The sequence below is a fragment of the Solanum stenotomum genome, chromosome 7, assembly GCF_019186545.1.
Source record: "Solanum stenotomum isolate F172 chromosome 7, ASM1918654v1, whole genome shotgun sequence".
NCBI classification, from domain to species: domain Eukaryota; kingdom Viridiplantae; phylum Streptophyta; class Magnoliopsida; order Solanales; family Solanaceae; genus Solanum; species Solanum stenotomum.
In genome coordinates, this window is record NC_064288.1 from 16348705 (window position 1) to 16356354 (window position 7650).

Sequence of the window (7650 nt, forward strand, 5' to 3'; positions counted from 1 at the left end):
TATTTACAGACTAAAAACCTAACTGAAATAGAAATCAACTCCTAATTATTGGGTCTCAAACTTAAAAAATATTATTGCAGCAAAAAGATCTATAGTTCTAAAGTAAAGATTCAACATATATACAAAAGATTCCAAGGCCTTCAATATTGAACCTCATATGTATAACTCTTAAACTTTTGTATTATTGTCTTGAAGCCAATTCAAGAAAGCTTAAAGAATGTCCGTATCAGCTCTGTGATGCTTCTGAGTAAACTCAAGGAGAGTAGGCCATGTGAAGTCGGGATATATTCGAGGGTTGTTGTAGTCCACCAATTTAGTTTGTGGACTCACCACCTTATCTTTATCTGGACAACTAAAGAAGCAAGTGATTTCCTAGGAGTCTTTTTTTACCATTTCTCTATGCAAGCAACTTTTGTATCTACCATACGAAAGCGCCTACAAAAGGGTAAACACCAAATATGTTATATTCATGTTATAAGTCTAAGAATTCGCGATAAATATCGTTGCACGTCATGTGGAAAGATCTTATAATATTTGTCACCTAAAAATGTATTTTATTTTGTCTAATTGACTATGTTTATATTATTTGTATGTAATACATAAAACATTATCTTATTATATAGTTCTAGTGTGTAAATTCACTTACCATAAATGTGTCGCCTATGCTAACCACAAAAGCATTGAAATTTGGACAGATGGAGTACCATTCTTTGTCCACAAAAACTTGAAGTCTGCCAACACAATCTTGATGGAGAATAGTTATTAATGTTGGATTGTAGTGAGACCTTGTTCCTAAGGTGAGCTATGATTTCTAGCATGGGGGATAGTAGTTGAGTCTCATTATTGATTCATTGTCTTCGAAAAACTTTTTAAAATGACTCTTCTGTACACCTAGGCTCATTCCTAAGAGTTTCATGATCCTAAGAGAAAGTGTGCTCATGGAATTGCAATATTCTTGATAACAGTCATGTGTAATTAAAGGGAAAAGAGGTTAATTCATTACATTACTGAAAAATAGATAGTCCTTCTCTCTCGATTTGTTTGTCTGATTTTGATTTGACATAAGGTTAAAGAAAGTAAAGAAAGACTTTTGAATCCAGTAGTCTTAGACAAAATATATGTAAGATGTAGCAGAATTTAATTTAATTTTGTGCTCTTAAACATGACATGCCAAAAAAAGGAAAAAAACATGTTTTGAAACTTACCAAAAAGAAATGTACAACAAACAAATTGAAACAGAGGATTACTAAGGTAGTCAATTGTCCTTACCCAAGATTGTTAAAACGTTCACCCAATGTCCTTTGGAAACACTCTTAAACTATGTGAGACGAGTCTTCTTTAGCAAAGTATCATAAAGAGAGTGTCTCTTTCCAAGGCAACTTCGACGAAAACCTTCCGGTAAGCTGCTGGCATAGCCACATTACTCACCAATTTTCCTCTGTGCTTTTTTGCTTTTCAGAGAGAAGCATGTCAAAGAACATGTCTATGTAGCTATGGACATTGGAGATGAGATTAGCATCAACTCTGTAGTTCACTACAAGAAACAAATTGTGACTCCTGCAAGCCTCACCAACAAGCCTAGATTCTTAGTTGGTCGCGACGGGTCACCAGAAAAGAAACCCCTTAAGTCAATAAGGGGAACAAACAGTTTTTGTGCTACAACACAAGGCTTCTCGTCATCCGGCAATATATATAGTGTGGGAATGTTGGACTCATTTTTCATATGAGATGTATCAAAAATCAATGATTTTCCTTATCTAGTATAGGTGATTTTCCATTTGTGATTATATTATCAATGGTCATTGTATGCAAGGATTTTTTTTTCTTTATTGTGAAATAAGTCCCAATAGGGAAAAGGAAATTGAAGTAGTTCATTGTGAGGAGCCAAAGTGAAGGATCATATCAGACTTAATGATGCTTAAAATTTGTATAGAAGTCCATATGTTAGTTAAATCAGATTTAAAAAAGGAAACACTTTCAATGATATGTTTGACCACAGATTTTGAAATTTTTTCCTTAAAAGGTTCTCGAGTATCAAAAATGGGTCTGTACAGTTTGTTGAGAAGAGCTTAATAGTGCTTAAAATTGGGCAAGAGAGTTTTCATATATTTTGAATCAAATTTTTAAAAAGGAAATATTTTTAAAGATATGTTTGACCATAGATTTCAAATCAAAGTTTGAAATATTTTCCTTAAAAAAATTTGAAGTATCAAAAATGGATTCAAACAGTTTGCTAAGAAAGGCTTAATAATCCTAAAAATGGGGGTATAGTTTTGTTACGGAATGTACATAGACATATCTACACATAATCATCATATCATATATAATTAAAAGTGGGAAGCTCATCTTCAAAGTTGGATAACCATTTTACCCTTACAACATATTACAATGTAATTAAATTTTTAATTAAATAAATTAAACAACATTTTCTGTCAATTAATTTGAAAGTTGAAAATAATATCACTTAATTTGAAAATTTGAAGGGGTGCATGATTTTGAATTTTTTTCTTACTTTTTAAATTTTTGGGCTATTTACCTATTTTTAAGAAAATCCAAAAATCATGTCCCATTATCTATCCATAACACTACCACCCAAAAGTCATGTACGTACTACAATCCTTAATATCATCAGTTTAAGCTTATAATGCAATAAAGAAGAAATAAAGATGACTGCCAGAAATATAATGGAGATTTCCTCTCTTCACTTTCAAAATTAACAAAAAGTTGAAGGGTGAAAAATTCTTCCACCCAAGTTTTAATTGAAAATAAATCAGACGATTTATACATCAGTGATCAGTTCATTAAAAATTACGAAGGAAAAAAGCCGTGTCCGTACAAAAATTTTGGTATGTACCTCTCTTATTTTTATTTATTTATTTATTTTTTTTTTAATTATTATTATTATTATTATTATTATTATTTACTTTGAATGGCTATACAAAGTTGTTATTTGGAAGTTGGAAAGAATATTTTATCATAGTTTAAGGCTTTTCGTCTCCAACACTAAAATATTTGATTTTCTTTAATTATCTAAGTTAAGTGATAATGAATGATATTATCTAATCCATTAAATTATGCTCAATGATCAACTTATATAAATGAATTCATAAATTAAGAATATGTACAACTCTCTCCATTAGGGGAAGTTGGAAATAATATTTTATCATAGTTTAAGGTTTTTCGTCTCCAACACTAAAACTTTTGATTTTCTTTAGTTACGTAAGTTAAGTGATTTTTATTATATAAAATGTTATAATATTTGTGGTATTTTAATTGGATAGTATTTCTTTAATTTTTCTCGAAATCATTTAATTTTTAGCTCATTCTGATCTAATTCCTTTCAATTCTAGCTTTTTCCTTATCCAATTCATTGCAATTCTAGCCACCTCAATCCAATTTCCTTTTTCAATTATAGCCTCTTAAATCAATTTTAGTTGCAATTTTAGCCATTCATTCATTGCAATTATAACCCTTTTTGTCCAAATCTTGAACATTAGGTTAAATCTGAACCGTCCATCCCTTAAGTGAATCCTAGATCAAATCCTAGCCGCTCATCTTAACCAATCCAATGGCTCAGATTAAATCTACCTAACCTTCCTATTTTTGGCCTAAAAAAAGACCAAACCCTTTTTTGAAAACTCATTCTTTTTTTCTCTAGCAGCGCCGCAGCCCCCTCCATCAGTGAGAACCGGCGAGAGCTCCACCATCGCCGGTGAGCTCTCCCTCTCGCTCCTCCCGTCACCCTCCTCCCTTCTCTTTTCTCTTCTCATCTCTTCTCTCCTTGCTCCCTCCCATCTCTGCTCTCCGGTGAGAATGGTGAGACAAATCGCCGTCTCCCTCTCGTCTCTCTAATCAACGAAAGCTCACTGCTCTCTCTCTCCCTCAACTGCTTCGGCCAGCGAGCACCAAGCAATCAACATCAGCAGCCGGCGATGAGAGCAACAACATCTCCGGCCAACAACAACCAGCGCGAGAGATAGCTCCGACGAGCTACCGACGAAACATCAGCGCACCAGCAGCAACGACAACAACGTACCAGCGAGATCCTCGCATCTCCATTCCTCTCATCTCCTAGGAAATTTGAGTTCAAAGACGGATCTCAACAGATCCGTCCTAGAAAGTTTTAATCTAAAAGTTTATTTTAGCTTTTCATTACATCTATGGCTATTATGAGATGAATATTTCAAGAATTTGAGCTTTTATGTTCTGTTTGATCTCGTTACATCATTATTGCATATTCCAAGAAAATTTTAATGTTGGAATTAGTTTGAAATAGGGTATCTTAGGATTTGTTTGAAATTCGGTATTTCTTGAGTTAATTAGTTTGATTTGGAATTGTAAGATTAGATTGAACTAGGGTATTTAAGTAGTTGTTTGAATTTAAGATTTTAGCACTAGTTAGATTTTGGGATTTTAGGATTTTAGGGCTAGTTTGAATTTGTGATTTTAAGACTAGTTTGAATTTTGAATTTAGGACTAGTTTGAATTATTATTGAGATTTTAGGATTACTAATAGTTTGATTTTTGAATTCTAGGAGTACTTTCAATTTGTGATTTTAAGACTAGTTTGAATTTGGAATTTTGGACAAATAGTTTGAATTATATTTGATATTTTAGGCCTAATAGTTTGAATTATATTTGATATTTTAGCACTAATTAATAGTTTGAATTTGGGACACTAGCTAGCTAGTTTGAATTTGGAATTTTAGGGATTTGAAATACAACTTAATTAGAACTTATAATTAATTATAACTTGAATTTACTATAAATTAAACTTAATTAGGAATATGAACTTGAAATTAGAACTTGAACTTGGAACTAATTAGCTTGAATATATAACTAATTAAGCTTAGAAATTAGATATGAACTTGAATTGAAACTTGAACTTATTAAAACTTGAATATATATATATATATATATATATATATATATATATAATATTCTTGGAATTGAAATTTATATTTAACTAATTTAAGAACTTTTCGTGCTAGGCAACTAAGGAAACTCAACATCTAAAAAAGTTGATACAAGACTTATATTGCTTCTTTCATCAAAGTTGGAGATAAGGTTGGTGCTTCTAAATTTCTCAAGTTTAAGTACAATTGTTTTCAATGATGTGTTTGTGTCCATCTAGTATTAATAATAAGCTTTAATTTTGTGATAATTTTTTTGTGTCCATCGAGTGTTTGTTAAGCATAAGTACCAACATTAGTTGATCCTATTGATGACAAAATTGATTTTCTTGCATGGTCGATTTGTGTCCATCTAGTGTTGATATTAAGCTTTAATTTAGGAATAGTGTGTTTGTTAAGCATAAGTACCAACACTAGTTGATCCTATTGATGACAAAATTAATTTTCTTGCAAGATCGATTTGTGTCCATCTAGTGTTGACACTTAGCTTTAATTTGTTAGATTTTGGGATTTTAGGACTAGTTTGAATTTGTGATTTTAAGACTTGTTTGCATTTTGAATATAGGACAAGTTTGAATTATTACTGAGATTTTAGGACTACTAATAGTTTGAATTTTGAATTTTAGCACTATAATTTGATTTTTGAATTCTAGGAGTACTTTCAATTTGTGATTTTAAGACTAGTTTGAATTTGGAATTTAGGACTAATAGTTTGAATTATATTTGATATTTTAGGACTAATAGTTTGAATTATATTTGATATTTTAGGACTAATTAATAGTTTGAATTTGGGACACTAGCTAGCTAGTTTGAATTTGGAATTTTGGGGATTTAAATTACAAATTAATTAGAACTTATAATTAATTATAACTTGAATTTACTATAAATTGAACTTCATCAGGAATATGAACTTGAAATTAGAACTTGAACTTGGAACTAATTAGCTTGAATATATAAGTAATTAAGTTTAGAAATTAGATATAAACTTGAATTGAAACTTGAACTTATTTAAAACTTGAATATATATATATATATATATATATATATATAACTAATATTCTTGGATTTGAAGTTTATATTTAACTAATTTAAGAACTTTTCGTGCTAGGCAACTGAGGTAGCTCAACATCTAAAAAAGTTGATACAAGACTATATTGCTTCTTTCATCAAAGTTGGAGATAAGGTTGGCGCTTCTAAATTTTTCAAGTTTAAGTACAATTGTTTTCAATGATGTGTTTGTGTCCATCTATTATTAATACTTAGCTTTAATTTTGTGATAATTTTTTTGTGTCCATCGAGTGTTTGTTAAGCATAAGTACCAACACTAGTTGATCCTATTGATGACAAAATTGATTTTCTTGCAAGATCGATTTGTGTCCATCTAGTGTTGACACTTAACTTTAAATTTAGAAATAATATATTTGTTAAGCATAAGTACCAAAACTAGTTGATCCTATTGATGACAAAATTGATTTTCTTGCAAGATCGATTTGTGTCCATCTAGTGTTGATATTAAACTTTAATTTAGGAATAATGTGTTTGTTAAGCATAAGTACCAACACTAATTGATCCTATTTATGACATAATTAATTTTCTTGCAAGATCGATTTGTGTCCATCTAGTGTTGACACTTAGCTTTAAATTTAGAAATAATATATTTGTTAAGCATAAGTACCAACACTAATTGATCCTATTGAAGACAAAATTGATTTTCTTGCAAGATCGACTGTGTCCATCTAGTGTTGATATTAAGCTCTAATTTAGGAATAATGTGTTTGTTAAGCATAAGTACCAACACTAGTTGATCCTATTGATGACAAAATTGATTTTCTTGCAAGATCGATTTGTGTCCATCTAGTGTTGACACTTAGCTTTAATTTGTTAGATTTATTTGATATTTTAGGACTAATTAATAGTTTGAATTTGGGACACTAGCTAGCTAGTTTGAATTTGGAATTTTAGGGATTTAAATTACAAATTAATTAGAACTTATAATTAATTATAACTTGAATTTACTATAAATTGAACTTAATTAGGAATATGAACTTGAAATTAGGACTTGAACTTGGAACTAATTAGCTTGAATATATAACTAATTAAGTTTAGAAATTAGATATGAACTTGAATTGAAACTTGAATATATATATATATATATATAAAAACTATATTTGGATTTGAAGTTTATATTTAACTAATTTAAGAACTTTTCGTGCTAGGCAACTGAGGTAGCTCAACATCTAAAAAAATTGATACAAGACTATATTGCTTCTTTCATCAAAGTTGGAGATAAGGTTGGTACTTCTAAATTTCTCAAGTTTAAGTACAATTGTTTTCAATGATATGTTTGTGTCCATCTAGTATTAATACTTAGCTTTAATTTTGTGATAATTTTTTTGTGTCCATCGAGTGTTTGTTAAGCATAAGTACCAACACTAGTTGATCTTATTGATGACAAAATTGATTTTCTTGCAAGATCGATTTGTGTCCATCTAGTGTTGACACTTAGCTTTAAATTTAGAAATAATATATTTGTTAAGCAAAAGTACCAACACTAGTTGATCCTATTGATGACAAAATTGATTTGTGTCCATCTAGTGTTGATATTAAGCTTTAATTTAGGAATAATGTGTTTGTTAAGCATAAGTACCAACAATAGTTGATCCTATTGATGACAAAATTGATTTTCTTGCAAGATCGATTTGTGTCCATCTAGTGTTGACACTTAGCTTTAAATTTA

The 7650-nt window shown here is 30.1% G+C and overlaps 1 pseudogene; it reads right to left on the reverse strand.

Moving 5' to 3' along the window:
* Positions 1 to 1265: 1265 nt before the first annotated feature.
* On the reverse strand, positions 1266 to 1803 carry LOC125871032 (gibberellin 20 oxidase 1-like; annotated as a pseudogene).
* Between the last annotated feature and the right edge of the window lie 5847 nt (positions 1804 to 7650).